At 45.9% G+C, this 19032-nt stretch overlaps 1 pseudogene; it reads left to right on the top strand.

Annotated features, from left to right (window-relative positions):
- The first annotated feature begins 4811 nt into the window (after positions 1-4811).
- The window catches only part of LOC147007743 (uncharacterized), a 36277-nt pseudogene continuing 22056 nt past the window's right edge, over positions 4812-19032 (top strand).

Below are 19032 nucleotides of genomic sequence, written 5' to 3'. Positions count from 1 at the left end.
GTTTTGTGCTTTGAGAAAGAATTTAATAAATATTTGCTAAGAAAACTAGTAAAGAACATAATACACACATTTTGCTGATGTAGTTGTAAACAACCTTGTTAAACCTTTTCTGTCTGGTGACCATCTAAGGCAGCAACAAGAAATCTCCCCCCCCCCCATATCCAAAACAGACCAATTATCCTTCTATGTTGTAATTTAAAGTCCACAAAGTTCCATCTGTTGTCTCGAAGTACCCTGGTAAAACTGTACATATACACACAATATTGTATGTAGAATTGTCTTGCGGTCGCAGCATCGTTGAGAGGCGAAGCATTAAAAGCTTGAATTGAACGAAAGTTTTTTCTGTCTTGAGGTGGCGAAAATTGCTGCCACAAGATGGAGATCAGAGAGGAGCAGCACGGGTTTCAAGGGGAGGGGCTGATGAATGGGATGTTCATGCTGAGAGAGCTGGTGTGGAAGAGGTTGGAGGTGCAAGGTGAAATGGCATTGGGATTGGTGGACCTGGAGAAGACCAACGACACTTTCCCGAGAGAGATGGTGATGACGACACGGAGATGGATGGGAGTGCTGGAAGCAAAAGTTAAGTTGGTGGAAGGAATGTACAAGGGAACGAAGGGAAGAGTTTTGGTTTGTCGTCGGATGTCTGGAGAGTTCAGTGTGAACATTGGTTTGAGGCAGCAAAGCTTTCTCAGCCCAGTCGTCATTATCATGGTGATGGAGCTGGTAAACAGAAAGGGAAACATGAGGGATATTCTTGGGAGGTTGTCGTTGGTGGAGGATTTGACTGTTGTGGTGGAGAGTACGCATAGAGATGCAGGAAGTCCTGGGGAGTGAAAGAAGGTATTTGGGAAGCATGGGCTGAAGATGAGTATGAAGAAGACTGAGGTGATGTGGGTCGGGCAGCAGAGAAAAATAAATGACTATCAGATTCAAGGGGAAGGAGATCAGACAGAGAAATAGGTTTTTAGTATCTGGGAGGAACAGTGACCGGGAATGGTAAATCAGAGGAAGAGGTGAGGAGGAGGATTCAGCAGTGGGGGTGGGGAGGGGGTGAATGCATGCAGGAGGGTGGAGGGAGCATTGCAGATAGAAAGAGGTCAAGGAAATTGGAAAGGGAAGGTTCAGAAGTTATGTGTGACATAGGCCGACCTTTACAGTCTGGAAATGGTGGCAGTGACAGAGAGACAAAAGAGGCTGCCAGTCAGCAAGAATAACTGTGTCAGGAGGAGGATTGCAGGAGTGAAGAGGGGGATAGATGAACTGAGGGAGGAGATTTGTGTGCAGATGAGCATGATGGAGAGATAGGCTGGACACTTGGTGTGGATGGAAGAAGAGACAATGTCAGAAGAGAGTGGATAGCTTGAGGGAGCAATGTTGGAGGAGAAGAGGTCGACTGTAGTTGAGCTGGGAGGATTGTGTGAGGAGGGGATTTCAGTAAGTTGAGGGTGCTTGGAGAGTGGAGAGAGTTGATCGAGGATAGAGGGAAGTGGAGGAGTATCGTGGTGAAGCAGGGCAGCAGCTTGGTGACATTGGACCTCACCCCTTATTAAGGGAAGATGAGATGAACAAGAATACACACTAATTATGCACATATTATACATGACTGAAACGTGATTTTCCATGACACACTGCACATATTATATGTGTGTACACACACACACACACACACACACACACACACACACACACACACACACACACACACACACACACACACACACACACGCACGCACACACACACGCGCACACACACACACACACACACACACACACACACACAAAAAAACACACACACACACACACACACACACGCGCGCGCACACACACACACACACACACACACACACACACACACACACACACACACACACACACACGCGCGCACACACACACACACACACACACACACACACACACACACACACACACACACACACACACACGCACACACACACACACACACACATACACAAATATACATACACACAGACACACACACACACACACACACACACGCACACAAATATACACACACACATACATATACACACACACACACATGTACACACAGACACACACATACATATACACACACACATGCAAATATACACGCAGACACACACATACATATTGGTACGGCTGTGGAAATTCGCAATACACCATAAAGGTTCCTTCGATCAGTTATGACGCTAAGTTTATGTGCAGATAGGTCCCCACCATTGTTTCAAGAGGTTTCTTCGTGTTCACCGGGCTGCGACTCTTTGAGATAGCCGTTTTTCTTTATCTATAGTTATTTTGAGCCACCTTTGCAACAAACCTCCACGCAAACAACAACCGCCACCAACTACGCCACAACGCCCACCACGCTCACACCACCCCCACAACAATCGCCACCATCTTCGCCACTACGCCCGCTTACGAATGCCATCCTCCACGGACCACGGCAAGACGGTTTCCACGCCGGAAACTGTCCGAGAAGGATTGGCAGAACAAAAGCTCTTGTGAGGCCTGTGGGGTTTTTTCCCGCCTATTTTCCCCGCACTTGGTGTGAAGGAAAGGGGGAGGGCAGCTCACCGCCGATTGGTGGATGCACAGCGTGAGGCGGTCAGGGTGAGGGAACGCCCCTTTACGGGAACCTTCTCGAAGGAAGGTGGAGCGAAACGGGGAGGAGTGAAGGGCGGAGCCCCGCACGATATAAGGCGGACCGCGCGCGAGGCTCACTCTCTCTGTCGGGGTCGTGTTGGATTCTATTCGCTGCCTTGGTGGACGTCATCGTCTCGCTTCATCTTCGAGCTCTCTCTTGGTGGTCGAGGTCAGGCTCTCTCGCCTTGGCGTTGGGTGACCTGTCGGTGAAGGCGCGGGCCGGTGGCGAATCCGGGCGACACCTCGGGAGACGCAGACAGGAGGCGCAGCCCTGCCGGCTGTGTGGTGCGAATCTGCGCGTCTGGCGAGGGATGCCGGAGAGAACTCACCGACCACATCATCGCAAAGGCCCGAGAGCAGGCGTGGCTTCGCTAGCTGCCGTGGGAACAAGGCGTCGCAACCTGCCCACCATCACACCTCGATGGGGCAGGTAACCAGCACGGTCTCGCGGGCCTTTTCCTCATCCACAACCCACGACCATAAAGGTTTACGAACCCAGTCTACCTCCCTGCCTATGGGGAGGGTTTTCCTGTTGTTTTTGTATGCATGCTGTGGCGCCGTGTCCTGTTTCGTAACAACTGTTAAGTGCATGTACATTCTCATTATAGTCGTATTGCTTTTGTTTTCTGTTCCTTGCCTGTAAATTACATGACTGCCTTGGCTGTATATACGTGGTTTCTTGAATAAATGTCCTTGTGTGCAACGTATCCCGTTCGTCACGTCCTCCTTTCACCACATTGAAAGTGCCATCTTGCATCGTGGAATGAGTAGTGGGTTCTGAACACCCGAGTAAAGAAGAATCGATCCGTCGAGGTCGGCGATAACACCGCTCGGCTATCCCTGTAGCACGGAACGAACCGCTTCGGCGGTTCATGTCCTAAGCCGACCTGCGGCGTGGTCCAACCCCTCGGTAGGTTACCCGCGGGTATTTAGGTATATCGACATTCGGCGATTCACCCTATTTCACGCGGGTAGAATGCGGACTCATTTGCGGTGAGGTTACACACCCACCAGTGACTGGCTCCTGGCAGTAGTTCCAGCAGGGTCACGACTGAATTGTCTGTCCGGTGGGCCACGCGGCTGCCATTAGAGGTACGCGGCCGATCGCACGTCAGGCGGGCCAGAATTCGTAATAATATACACACACACTAACACACATGCATGTGTTTGTGGTGATTATTAATCAAAATTGAGAGCGTGAGTGTCATTTGAAGACACAATCATTATTCAAAGAAAGATGTGGAGATGGTTTCACGTGATGATTTATTGTGACCATCTCGAACATGTTTACACACTTTGGCACACCATCCCGACATCCTTTGTTATTCTATTAAAATGCTTTTTATGACTTGAACAAATGATTTCCACACAGTTATTCACAATGTCTGACAAATTCAGTCATTTTGGGGCGAGAACAGTTCACTGGGGGGGGAGGGGGGTCCACTTAGCAGGAGTGTAACAAGTACAATCTGTAACACCTGTGGTCTCAGGTCAAGTCCCCAAAAGAACCCCCAAACCCTCCTCTCCCCTTTTTCCCTTCTTAAACACCACTTGAGCATCCGTGATCGTCCAATCAAGGCCACGGACTTACAACCAATCAGTGCGAGCTACTGGCAAGCAGGACCAATGGCACGCCGTTCCAATCCCCCTTTCCTCTGAGAGACGGCCTCAAGGAGGAGAGGGGATGGGAGGGGATGGGAGGAGAGGGGATGGGAGGAGAGGAGATGAGGGAGAGGACTGGTGGGGTGGGGAGAGGAGGTGGGGAGAGGACTGGTGGGATGGCGAGAGGAGGGGTGGGGAGAGGACTGGTGGGGTGGGGAGAGGACTGGTGGGGTGGGGAGAGGACTGGTGGGGTGGGGAGAGGAGGGGTGGGGAGAGGACTGGTGGGATGGCGAGAGGAGGGGTGGGGAGAGGACTGGTGGGGTGGGGAGAGGACTGGTGGGGTGGGGAGAGGACTGGTGGGGTGGGGAGAGGACTGGTGGGGTGGGGAGAGGACTGGTGGGGTTGGGTGGACATCAGAGGAAGCTAAATGATGTCATTTCAACAAATAGTGTGAAGACCTTTCTTTCTTCCTTTAATTAACTTATTAAAAAGAGAGAGGGGAAACAAATGGTTCCTTACCAGAGATGAATACACTTTTTCCTTTTGTTCCTCCCCAATGACCGGGCATGTTTCCACGCCTTCCAAACCCTGATGAGGATCAACGTGCTGAGGATCAGGAGGACTCCAGTTTCAAAATTCCACACGGTCCACTTGTACTTGAACCTGTCGTGGACCGTTGTTCCGGACGATCTGTGAGCATACGGACACGAGCAGTGTTGGTACAGAAAACAAACCTGTCCCAATGTCGACAGTGAACTCGGACAAGGGAACATCCTCACGGTCAGACAGCACCTTGATGTTCAAGGTCGACAACAATAAAGGTCACATTTCCATGATGATGAGCAGAGATTATGAACTTCGAGGTCTTGAAGAACCTCAGGGCTGTTACGAGTTGTTTAGCCATTACAATCGAGTGTTTCCACACCGAACAGCCGGATTTACATCCCTTCAAACAGAGTGGTGTTCTCTCGTGGAACCCGCTTCCTATAACAATGGAACACAGGGTTTGTGGTCGGGATCTCTTGTGTCGAGACAATGGATGATAAGTGGACGAGTTCACTCCCACATTAAACTTCCTGAGATGATCCATCACGGGATGATCACGATGTGAAAATGTCTCATCACCTGCTCTCCTCTTTTGAACCTCCTCTTGCTCTACATACTGTCGTCATCAAATTGATATGTTACTCGAGTCATCGTTTAAACCACAAACTCTTCTCCTTCCCACTTACCTGATCAGGTAAGTTTGCAGTCCAGGTGGGTGAATACGCCTCGTGCACCTGTCCATGATTGTGCCGATGTAAATGGCGAGTCTCGACCTCCTTCGAGTAGAAAAACGCTAAGATTAGTCTGATAAGAGGCCACATGGCTGCTTCGAACACGACGACGATCTTCACATGAACTGGGACGACGACGAACTGTGCGTTGTACCGCTCACCTCCTCTATGACGTCACAAAGCTTCAAAAAAAAAGGAGCGAAGCCACGCCCCTTGTATTGTTGTCATGGTAACACAAAGCTTTATAAACTGTTTCCAATCTTCTTAATCCGACTCTTGTTTCTTGAAGTTAAATAATGTTTTTATGTGTAAACGAAAACATCCGTAAATAAAAGTCGGTTGGTGCAACGGAGCACAGAAATCCGTGCTTATTTCAATCTGCACACAGTACACGTTGATGAGGGTGATCGGCTCCTCCCGACACGTCACCCAGTTGAGTTGGTTGGGTTGTGTGGTTGTTGATGTCACAACACTTTCCGTCAATATTACTGGTTGTATTTCGGGGAATCCTTGCTTGTTGTTATGCTGTTGATGTTGTTGCTCGGGAAGTGACGTGGCAGAGCATCCGGTGGGCGGGCCTGTGTATGTCCGTGCCGAGGGCCTGTGTGTGTCCGTGCCGAGGGCCTGTGTGTGTCCGTGCCGAGGGGCTGTGTATGTCCGTGCCGGGGGCCTGTGTATGTCCGTGCCGAGGGCCTGTGTATGTCCGTGCCGAGGGCCTGTGCATGTCCGTGCCGGGGGCCTGTGTATGTCCGTGCCGAGGGCCTGTGTGTGTCCGTGCCGAGGGCCTGTGTATGTCCGTGCCGAGGGCCTGTGTATGTCCGTGCCGAGGGCCTGTGTATGTCCGTGCCGAGGGCCTGTGTGTGTCCGTGCCGAGGGCCTGTGTGTGTCCGTGCCGAGGGCTCTGTGTATGTCCGTGCCGAGGGCCTGTGTGTGTCCGTGCCGAGGGCCTGTGTATGTCCGTGCCGTGGGCCTGGGTGTGTTGTGTCGGCGAGCGATGGGTAGTTAAGTTTTGTTCCAATTACACAAAGGACGCCCGTGTTCGGGTTTGAGCCTGTGTAATTGTGAGGGAGCACAAACTTCCTCACCTCCCATTGACAGAGGGTGCTCGTGGAGTTTGGCCCAACACAGGCTTCCATGCACATAAAAGGGCCCGAACCATGTTACCATGACGACGGAGGTCACCTCAAGTCACCCAGCCACAGGTGGAGGCCATTCAGCCCATGATACCTGCACCACATCAACACCACAACAATTCATCAACACAAGATGCAAAAGAAGAAAATACAAAATGATTTATTATTTAAAATGAAGTGTTTTTTTATTTTTTATTTGAAAATATAAAATGTTTCTCTGAGAGTGGGATTGTAGAACGTCCACCTGAGGTTACTTTTCATGATTTCAGGATCCCTAAACAAGATGGACGTTCGTCGATGGCTTCTTAAAGTGTGCATGGGCGTCGATTGCTTTTGAAAAGTGGGGGGGACATTGCATGTCCAGACCACGAAGCCCACTTCGTGCCGGCGTGGACACAGCAAGTCTACCCTTGCAAATTCTGATTTTATACGCTCGTTGACAAGCTGTCTTCTGATCACACAAATCCCTTTAAATTAATCTTACCATCTTTTATCAAATAGGGTCATCAAAGAAATACATATACATATATTTTTACAGTATATATATATATATATATAATTGTTTATCAGAAAACTAGACTGACATACATGAAATTGATATTACACGAGTACGGTCAACTTACCTTAAAACTTGCCAAAAATATGAACCTCTTGTCTGCCGATCCAGTTAAAAACTTTGTAGCAATGTTCTTGGGGGTCAAGTGCAGTCAGACGATCTCGGTGAACATGACAGATCATGAGATGGTTGAGGCGTTGTTGGGTCATTGTGGAACGTAACCAAGTCTTCATACGTCTGAGTGTGCTGAGTGACCGGTCAGCTTCGCATGGACTTGCTGGGGAAACCAATAGAAGCCTAAGCAAACGTTCTACCTGTGGGAACATTCGACGGACTTCCGGCACCATGTCTACAAATATCTTACGGTAATCCTCAACAGATGAACCACTGAACTGGTGACGAAAGAAGCCAAGTTCTTGCTCTCGGGGAGTCTCGGGAATCCGACAGTTCGGGATATTTGCGGACTATTTGTGGTTTGAATGACCCAGACAGGAGCATTTCACCCAAGTCCGTATACGCCATGAGGTCGGTTGATGTGAAGTTCTCGTTCAAGTTCTCGGATGCGCCGTCGATGACTTTGAAAATTTCAACTCTGTATACCTCATCTGCAGAATTGGCAGTGTATTCCTGCGTGCCTCCATCAAGTCTCTTCGAAGCTTGTGCTTACCAGGGAGGGTCACTGGATCTAGTTGGCACTGCTGGAGCTTCTGTTGTGCTGCTTCGAAAACCTCCTTAAACGTCTGGTCGGTACGGAGACATTGAGATTCTGTGCAGTTACCTTTGCAGCAGTAAGCATACCAGAGATGGTAACTTTGAACCCTGAAGTGCCTTATTGAGGTATTATAGGGATTGGAGAACGGGCAATGATGCAAACAGACCGAGAACACACTTTCCTGATGAAAGACAGCTTCGAATACCGTTGGCTCACGATGCCGTGTTCGTACCAAAGTCATCACTTGCTTGGTGAAGGGCATCCAGTACCACTTCATAGTTATCCAATATCGATTTCACTGCCGGAGAAAGAGTTAACCAACGCGTCGGGCAAATTGCCTCAGGCGTGTAGGGCAAGGAGTGTCAGCATCGTCAGCGTGGATATTCAAGTACAGATGCTTGAATTTTCCAGAGTTGTTGTAGATGTTGCTGAGAACCTGGACATAATCAAGGGCATCTCTTATGAACCGTGCAGTTTGTAGGGCTTCGGATGTAATGAGTTGGGTGACATGAGCTCCACAGTGAACATAATTGGCCAGCGGTTGGAGTTTTTTTAGCTGTGCTTGACAGCCCTTGTACTTTCCGGGACATGCTGCTTGCCCCATCGTAAGTCTGCGCCTCTAAGGTGTTCAATAGGGAGTTGACACCGAATTAGGACATCCTGAAGCATCATACAAAGTGATACTCCTGTTGGTGACGATACTTGGTGGAGGCTGATGAGATCTTCTTGAACATCAAAGGAATCCATCACATAGCGCACACACAGAGACTCCTGCTCATTACCCTAAATATTTGCGTTCCATCAGTTACGAATCCGAACTGAGTGGACATTTCATTCATGTTACTGCAGATATTTCTGAGGATGACATGACTCATCAAACTGTAGAATATCATTCTCAATTTCTCCACTTGTGAACGTCGTCTTCCTTGACAGACACGTCTTGAGGTTTACATCATCCTCGGCCTGCAACTGTAAGAGAGCATTTTGAAATTCCCCATCAGAGGCATCCTTCCCACGAATTGCAAAATTTTGTTCGGCTAAATATTGCAGTGAGGTGACAATCTTCAGAAGCGCTTGACCTTGCAGATCTTTGTTCTTCGAGCAGTTTGCTGCTCAGCTGCACATGGACACCAGGTTGACTTCTGCGACATTTCAGATTTTCAGAGCCAAGCCTCTGTGCGTTTGATCAATCGTGTTGTCTGAATTTTTCTGTAGCCTTTTTTTCCAGTTCCGAAAGCCCTTTGAGACAAATGCTGCCTTTCTGCACAGCGGGCAAGTTCGGTAAGTTTTTCACGAGAAGCATCCGTACAGGTGTGACAGAGTACACCGCCGATGCTCTGATCAAAATGAAGCCACGGAAAATCTTTTGAACCACTGTTGTTGAAACTTCAACTTTCGGTTTGGCAGTATTTGGACTGGGATACAACTGACATCATGAGGTTGAAAAGTCTGATCTGGTAAATTAGGCCGAGTACTCTCACATGCACCCTTTTCTGCTGTCTTCTCCTTTGAATCGTCCACCTCTTTCTGGGAACTTGATTGCTCCAGGAGAGTGGTCGGGGATGTAAGCTACTTGATGCTGTCGCGAAAAACTTTCTCATGTCCATATCCTCTATGAAACGAGAAGGGAATTACATTTCAGTTGAATAAATATTGACATGTGAATTATATGGGTTATTTTATGCGTAACATGGCATTTTTAAGGTCAACATACTTTTGGCTAGGTCACTATACCTCCAGGCACAATGTTGACATGTGATAAGCTTTGCGTAGCACATGTATTACTAAAAGAGCGCCGATACGAGTTCAGTTGTTAATTTATCATCTGAGCTCCCAATTTAGCATTCCATTCCTCGCTTAGTTCCCCGGCTACGTGCTTATTACTTTTATTACTTTTGGTTAGGGTCAGATACACTGGTATTTTATTACCTGGGATTATTAATATTCATCATTTTATTTAATGTGCATTTAATAAACCAATGGGCTAAAGTTGAGTGAGATGATTATGATATTATTGGTTCATAGTTAGCGTCGTCGTTAAAGATTGTGTTCTTGATTTGCATGCCATCAAAAGGGTTCACCAAAGGAATGAGCTAAAATCAGTTGTAATGTGAACATTTATCTAATTCTTTACCTCTCACAAACCACGAGACCAGGAGACGAGGGATTAAGATCTGTTGCCGTCCGGACGTGCACTCTCTTCTTTCCAATTATTGTACATAGTTTGTTGATTTGTAAATACGTTCATCATTTCCACTAGTGTGTGCCCATATGTGCGTGGCCGTACGTGCGTGCCCGTATGTGCAAAAACCCCCAAAAAACACAACTTTGAAACCGCGTGCCTTTGTTTAAGTGTAGTGCGTGCCCATATGTTTTGTTTAAGTATAGTGCGATATAAGTTAGAAAGGTGAAATAAACCATTTTTTGGGCGCTTAAAGGGGCCCCGAGCCGTTGGAGGCCTAACACTTCCGAGGCGTGGCGCCCGGCCATGAAGCGTGATTTCTTTAAACACTCATAAAATGACGATACAAAGTCCGAAAACGTCCCAATATATCTCAAAATGCCCAGGTCACGTTCCCTGTTAGTGAGTGAACAATCCAACGCTATGGCTAATTCTGCTTCGCAATGATAGGAAAAGCCGACATCGAAGGATCAAAAAGCGACGTCGCTTATGGACGCTTGGCCGGTGGGAGACCATGGCTTGGGAAGCACGGATTCTCAATGGTGAATTATTAACCTGTCATATTTAATAGAACTATAATAGACCAATAGAACTTTAATAGAGATTTAAAAATTTATTCTTGTATTTGACGAGCATCTCGGCCTGGTTGTACTAGAGCAGGTCGTTTTGTGTTACGTAACTTACCTTCAATGAAAGTGGAGGGGGGACAATCGATATGTTGTCCCCCCTTGATAAACAGTGGGGGGACATGTCCCCTCCCCCGGCCCCCACCAATCGACGCCCATAAGTGTGTGTGCGTGTGTGCGTGTGCGTGTGCGTGTGTGTGTGTCATTGTAAGCGTGTGTGTGTGTGTATCATTGTGAGCGTGTGTGTGTGTGTGTGTGTGTGTGTGTGTGTGTGTGTGTGTGTTTCTCTCCTCCATAACTCCAAAACCATGAAACCAAGCAGCCTGAAGCTTTCTCACACAAACACGAAGAAAATCCCAAGGAAGTGTAAGAGTGAAATTGTGTGTTGAGAAAACTAAAACACCTTTTGAAGATAATTAACGGCATTAGTATTTAATTATATCCTTCATCAGGCGAGCCACGGTCACCGCTCTCGATGGGGTCTTGAGGTGTTTCCTTGGTAACCTCGATGGGGTCTGAAGCCGCCATGTTTTTTGGCCTACTCAACCATGCCTCAGCTTGGAACAGGCCGCAACCATTTATGAACGACAAGGTGTTTTTTTTTCACTTTCCTCACTCATATTAAATGCTTGTTCATCATCGCTACGAAACGTTGTTTACTTCGCTTTTTTAAGTGCTGTGGTTTCCAAATTAGGAGCTTGGAGTGATTTCATGCATTGAATGATACGATTTTCCACGATCTCCTCTCACGGACTAATTAAACTATATTAGCGATACTGTGCACATGCACGGGATAGCAGTACAACATAGCTGGTAGCAGACGACAGACCGTACACGGGGAATGAAAAAATACGCATTGTGCAAAATGCAAGTGGTACTATGGAACGCCAAGACTTCTCAAACATTGTCGGCAAGTCCGCTAAGTGCCACAGCAATTTCATGGGATCGTGGTGACGGTGAGCGGAGTTTTTAGTGTGCAACCTTGGTTTTATAATAAAGATCATCCAAATATTATTTCAGTTTTAAGGATCAGATATCATCCGGATGAAATAAGTGTCGAAATCGGGAATGAAATCTGATAATCAGTCTGAAGGAAGTTCGTGCTTTCCTGTTTCCCATCGGAATCTCACCAGTCGCAATTTGTTTATTTGTGTATTTGAAGCTTCAATGAAGAACATCTGGATCCGGCAAGGCAGATCGTGAGAGAAGCACACCACGGGCCGGAATGGCGATGCCTGCTTTGATTGTTACTCATACCAAATGATTTCGCTTCAAGCTCATTTCGATATTTTCTAATCTATAATTAATTTGTTGTCCGTCTAAACATTTCTTGGAGTAAATCGACCCCAATGAGTTAGAAAATGCAGTCCATTTTCACCTCGGAAGTTCAGAAGTGTACGGATTCGCATCTCACCATACCATAATTTAACAATAATAACTAACATATTTTTCGTCAATCATTGAATCTAAAACATTGGATGTTGGGCTGGCGAGAAATAAGTTCAGGCGGGAGTGGAGACAGCAATAGAGGCGGAGATGATAGTGGTATTTGGTAAATGAGACGAAATATTCTAATAGTTTGTAATTCCATTGATTGAAAAATTAGGTATGGGTCGTGGTGTTGTCTGCTGGCCATTTTTCCTCCTTTCTGATTTCTCACCATCCCATTATTCACACATTTATAAGCAGATTGTTTTGTGTTGGTTTTTTATTCTTCACCACCAGAGAACTGTCATTTGTTACAATGAGGCTTCAATATCACCTCTGCCACAGCACATCATTGGTGCCACAGCTCATCATTGGGTGCCACAGCACATCATTGGTGCCACAGCACCAAATCTGTCATTTGCATTCCTCCTCCCCACTTAGCTCCTCCTCCTCCTCCTCCTCCTCCTCCTCATTCCTTCCAACATCAGTACTTTATGTGATCTCCATGACACCAGAACACATCGTTGGAACTTGGAACGTCATTTTCTTTCCTGGTTTGACCATCTCCTTGGCCTTCACCTTCCAAGCCTCAAGCAACAATTGCTGATGTTTTTTTGGATGTAACACGAACACCCATTGTTAGGAAGACTATTTGGGTGTTTTTTTTGGATGTAACGCTAACATCCAACGCAAGGAAGACTCTTTGGGTGTTTTGTGGGTGTCATGCCAACTCCAGTACAATATGGAGTCTCGACATGTATCCCCTAAATTTAAAAAGTGTGACATGAACACCAGGGTGTGTTCCGTTAGTAAGCAGCTTGATATCGCTTGCCAGGTGGCTTGCTTCCTTCAAAGCACTCAAACAAGCAATGTCGCTCACCACTTAACGTAGTGATCTCCATGGAAACCATGCTGTCGTGGAACTTAAACAAATGCTGTTTGTGATGTCATTTTCAGTTTTCCTCGATCCTTCTTGTGACACCTTCCCCAAACAAATTTATGGTGCGGGAGAGGGGATGCATGTTTGTAGGTCTTACAATTTGAGGATGAAAAGAAGAGTAAAAAATAAATAATGAAATCTACAGCTCTGGAAAAAATTAACAGACCACTGCAAAATTATCAGTTTTTTCTGGTTTTTCTATTTATAGGTATGTGTTTGAGTAAAATGAACATTTGTGTTTTATTCTATAAACTACTGACAACATTTCTCCCAAATTCCGAATAAAAATATTGTCATTTGGAGCATTTATTTGCAGAAAATGACAACTGGTCAAAATGACAACAAAAGATTCAGTGTTTTCAGACTCAAATAACACAAACAAAACAAGTTCATATTCATTTTTAAACAACACAACACTAATGTTTTAACTTAGTGAAGAGTTCCGAAATCAATATTTTGTGGAATTTGAGAATGAACAAATATTTATAGGTTCAATGAGTGAGCTAAACAATATGCATTGGTTATTTGAAAAAAAGTGCTCCGAGGTTAAAAGGGGAGGCTATTAACATCTCCATTCACTTACATGTTTTAGATATTTCAACAGCAGAGAATTAAACAGGTTGGGATAAAAAGGGGGTTCATTTTTTAGGAAAAACTTATGAATCGCTGAGAATCCCCCATTCATTAACATGGGGAAAGTGAGTCAGAATCAGCATATCCACCGTACTAGCCACACTTTTCAGCTCACGATCACAAGCGAATGATCAAAAATTAGGGAGTTAAAAAGTGAAAGCGCGGGCGCCGAGTATTGGCTCTGCAGCCCGAGGTGCATCACTGAACATGATTGGTCCAGTGCTATCACGTGCCAACCACAGAAGAAACCGCCACCACCATCAATGCCACCTGTCCATGGGACGGATAATTATCTACTTGTATATACATTGGCAAAACTGTTGTTGATTTTATTAATATCAAATTATTTTATTTGCTGATACCTCATTATCCCCACCAAGTGGATACTATTCTCCCTCATGAGACTGTTTTATGCCGTTCTTTGTAAACCTCATTATAACTGGGATGTTGAAGTGTGTATGACATGGCATTGTAACCAACATTTCTCTATTTTTAGAATACATTGCCGTTTTACTTCAGGACTAGCAAATACCACCCATCGCTTCACTTACGGGAAGACGAAGGGTGGGGTGGGGAGGGAGGGCAAGAAAAAGACACATATTGGAGAGAACAAATAAGACTGGTCGCTTTGATAAAATAAAAGCAAAGAATACCAAAGTTGACCTTGCTTTGATATTTAACCCCCCGGGGATCTTTGACTGGTCGAGGGTTAAACGTGACCATCACCGCCGCGCCTCAACACATTGCGCCATTTCCTGTGTGTTTTGTATTTTACGGCGATGGCCCCGCTTCACACAGGAGTGACAAAGGTTTCATAGGCATGAACTGTGTCCTCCTGAACCAGATTGTATGGAAAACCAACTGAAGTACAGCTCAATGACTGAGATCGCAAGTATGGGGGGGGGCAGATTGCAGTCTTTGCTGCTGTTTGCTTCTCGTCTTGCCTCTTGATGTTGGGGAGTTTCTGCTGCCTTCACGCACAATAATTTCAAATGATTGTAACAGTAAAGCTCATTTTGTTCAGTATTTGTAGTATAGATTAACTGAAGTTCTTTCTGATGGAATCTGCAGATGAGTTTGGGAAGCTGGTACAAGTGAAACTTGTTTTTTTTTTGTATACCTTGTCGAGGATCGGATGAGAGCCAAAAAGGAACGATAAAGGTTTGTTGCAAAAAACGAATGGGATTTTTTGATGAAAGAAATCTGAGTTGATGAGGTGGACAAGATTGTGGTCAGAGCTAAGGTCAGATATTTTTTGGATGAATATTCGAAGTTAATCCAGATGATGGCAGGAGCTGAAGGGAAGGAGGAAAAAGTGAAAAATATCGTTGGAGTGTCAATGTGTTTGCACAATAATGAAGTCACACGTGATAGCTGCAGCAAACACTGAGAGTCAATGGATACAGTTCCCTTCATGTGTGACAGACATGATTGGCATTGATTGCACAGATCAGTGAGAGACCTCACCTGCCTGATGTATTTAATTGAATTATTAAAGTCTCTTCACTGAGTATTATTAAGTTCTTGTCATGCTATTTTAAACAAGGAAGTGACAGATTTAAAAACTTGGACTCAAAAAGTGTGTCAATTATATATTAAATAAAGTCCTTGGAGTGTAAACATTACCTGAAATTCTGGAGACTGTTTTTTATTGGAAACAACTTGGATCAGCCATCTGTAAGAGTCTCTGTCTTCGTCTTGCATTCCTGGAGCACTTGGGAGTGATGATGGATTCACTACCAAACATCTCATCCTCTGCTCCAGCGGCCATAAATATGACTTCTTCCTCTGTTGCGCACACATCAACAAAAGCAAGTTAAAATCATTCAAACGCACTGTCATCATAATCTCAATCATTATCATGCTTTTCACCACAATCCTGGAATGGAGATCTATCTATCCATATCTGTATCGATATCTATCTATGCTCGTCCCTCTCCCTGAACCATGATGAAATGCTTTCTGGGAGGCAGCTCGAGTCACCCCAAGCTGAGAGAAAGTGGGATTGTAAAAATTTGGTTTTTCAAACAATTTATTTGAATGATCATCCAGGTGTACACAATGACATGTGTGGATACTTTAAGAGTTTAAGTCATGCCAGACTTCCACCAATTGGAAGATTTATTTTGGGCTTGTCTGGCTCAGAGTGCAGCAAAACATTTGTCTGTTCTCAACACTTGTGACGCACAGAAAAAAGGCACACGGTGCAGGTGAAGAACGTGGAGTTCAAACAAAGTTTGGAATAATTTGTCATGTAAGGCAGAATCTTGGAAACTTTACGTTCTGAACGATATCGCTTAATGTGAGGTGGTGGAGGAGGGAATCCGCACCAAGCTTCCGAGGGACCTTTTGAAAAATAGAAAAATGAAAAATTAAATGATGAAACCTCATTCAGGAAAGAGTACAGAAGGAAATGCAGTAATGGAACAAGTAATCGATGAAAAGTTGAATTTGGTGCCATAATCCAATCGAAGGGAATTGAGATTTCTTGTTTTTTATCCTCCATGGCAAATGACCATGCCAATGAGTTACCTTTCCCTCCAAAGTGATAATTACAATGATCTCGACAAATAAGGATGTTTTTCTATTGAATGAAACATTAACAGCAATGTCTACAGAAGATGAAGCGGCAAAATGCCTTTCAACTTGACGTCTCCATCTTGGGGGTTGGCTATGTTTGTACCCAATATGTTCACCCCCAACTTCTCAAAAAGGACTGAAGAGTGTTTACCTGTTGAACTTCCTGAATATGATGTGGCTCCTCAACACCATCATGCTGCTGCTGTTGCTGCTGCTGCTGCGGCTGCTGCTGCTGCTGCTGCTGCTGTTGGTGTTGCTGTCCGTGCTCACAGTGAGGCCTCTGTTCCCGCTGGAACAACTTAAAGTGTTGTTTCTGTTGTTGATGTTGCTGCCGATTCTGTTGTTGACGTTGATGCTGCCAGTCATCATGGCGAGGCTTCTGTTCCTTCTGGAACCTCTTATCAAAGTGCTGTTCCTGTTGTTGATGTTGATGCTGTTTCTGTTGTTGATGTTGATCCCGCCAGTCATCACGGCAAGGCTTCTGTTCCTTCTGGAACTTCTTATCAAAGTGCTGTTTCGGTTGTTGATGTTGCTGCTGTTTCTGTTGTTGTTGCTGCTGCTGCTGCTGCTGCAGCCAGTCATCACAGTGAGGTTTCTGTTGCTGTTGATGTACCCTGACAACACTGTGGGGTTTCTGTTCAGATCCAGCAATTTTGTTTGCTCTTTGTCTTTGCTTCTTCCTTTGTTTCTTGAGGAAGAGCTTTTTCTTTTTTCCAGCAACTGTTCAACAACACATTCTTCTGTCTCCTCTGCAGCGATACTTTCATCTTTCTCCTCCAGAGCGACACTGTCTTCTTTCAATTCCAAAGTGACACTTTCTTCTTTCTCCTCCACAACCACACTTTCTTCTGTCTTCTGCAGCGACACTTTCTTCTTTCTCCTTCACAGATACATTGTTGTCTGTCTCCTCCACAGCAACACTGACTTCTGTCTCCACAGTGACACTGACTTCTGTCTCTTCCACAGCGACACTGTCTTCTGTCTCCACAGTGACACTGTCTTCTGTCTCCACAGTGACACTGACTTCTGTCTCTTCCACAGCGACACTGTCTTCTGTCTCCACTGCGACACTGACTTCTGTCTCCACAGTGACACTGTCTTCTGTCTCCACAGTGACACTGTCTTCTGTCTCCACAGTGACACTGTCTTCTGTCTCCACAGTGACACTGGCTTCTGTCTCTTCCACAGCGACACTGTCTTCTGTCTCCACAGCGACACTGTCTTCTGTCTCCACAGCGACACTGGCTTCTGTCTCTTCCACAGTGACACTGTCTTCTGTCTCCACAGTGACACTGTCTTCTGTCTCCCACAGCGACTCTGTCTTCTGTCTCCACAGTGACACTGTCTTCTGTCTCCACAGTGACACTTTCTTCTGTCTCCACAGTGACACTGGCTTCTGTCTCTTCCACAGCGACACTGTCTTCTGTCTCCACAGCGACACTGGCTTCTGTCTCTTCCACAGTGACACTGTCTTCTGTCTCCACAGTGACACTGTCTTCTGTCTCCACAGCGACACTGTCTTCTGTCTCCACAGCGACACTGTCTTCTGTCTCCACAGTGACACTGTCTTCTGTCTCCACTGCGACACTGACTTCTGGCTCCACAGTGACACTGTCTTCTGTCTCCACAGTGACACTGTCTTCTGTCTCCACAGTGACATTGTCTTCTGTCTCCACAGTGACACTGTCTTCTGTCTCCACAGTGACACTGGCTTCTGTCTCTTCCACAGTGACACTGTCTCTCTGTCTCCACAGCGACACTGTCTTCTGTCTCCACAGTGACACTGTCTTTTGTCTCCACAGTGACACTGTCTTCTGTCTCCACAGTGACACTGGCTTCTGTCTCTTCCACAGCGACACTGTCTTCTGTCTCCACAGCGACACTGTCTTCTGTCTCCACAGCGACACTGGCTTCTGTCTCTTCCACAGTGACACTGTCTTCTGTCTCCACAGTGACACTGTCTTCTGTCTCCACAGCGACACTGTCTTCTGTCTCCACAGTGACACTGTCATATGTCTCCACAGCGACACTGACTTCTGTCTCCACAGCAACACTGACTTCTGACTCCACAGTGACACTGTCTTCTGTCTCCACAGCGACACTGACTTCTGTCTCCACAGCAACACTGTCTTCTGTCTCCACAGTGACACTGTCTTCTGTCTCCACAGTGACACTGACTTCTGTCTCCACAGCGACACTGACTTCTGTCTCTTCCACAGCGACACTGTCTTCTGTCTCCACAGTGACACTGTCTTCTGTCTCCACAGTGACACTGTCTTCTGTCTCCACAGTGACACTGTCTTCTGTCTCCACAGCGACACTTTCTTCTTCCTTCTCTGCAGCAACATTTTCATGTTCTTCCACGTTGGTCACATCAAATTCCTCAAAAGGTTTTTTATGTTCCTGGTCCATCACCCTCTCTTTCTTTTCTTTCACTCATCTCATCTTCCTCTTTATCGATCAAATCATCTTCCCTTTGTCTCTGTTCTTCCTTTGTTTTTCTGTGCTCTTTCTTCTTCTTCTTCACTTTGAGAAACCTCTCGCTCCTCAATACGCACATTGTTTTCCCCTTACAGATTTCTTGTTCCAGTAGATTTATCTCAGATATTATTTGTGCTTTCTCCTGATATATTGACTCATCCTTTAATTCCTGCATCTGTCCTACTTTCTGTACCACCACACCAACATCTGTTTGACACTGCACATGCACTTCCTTTTGT

Source organism: Eptatretus burgeri, unplaced genomic scaffold (genome assembly GCF_056783735.1).
Source record: "Eptatretus burgeri isolate ZD-2024b unplaced genomic scaffold, Ebu_testis_v1 Ebu_testis_scaffold_31, whole genome shotgun sequence".
NCBI classification, from domain to species: domain Eukaryota; kingdom Metazoa; phylum Chordata; class Myxini; order Myxiniformes; family Myxinidae; genus Eptatretus; species Eptatretus burgeri.
Note: the sequence above shows the minus strand (reverse complement) of the source record. Positions and strands in the feature narration are given on the sequence as shown.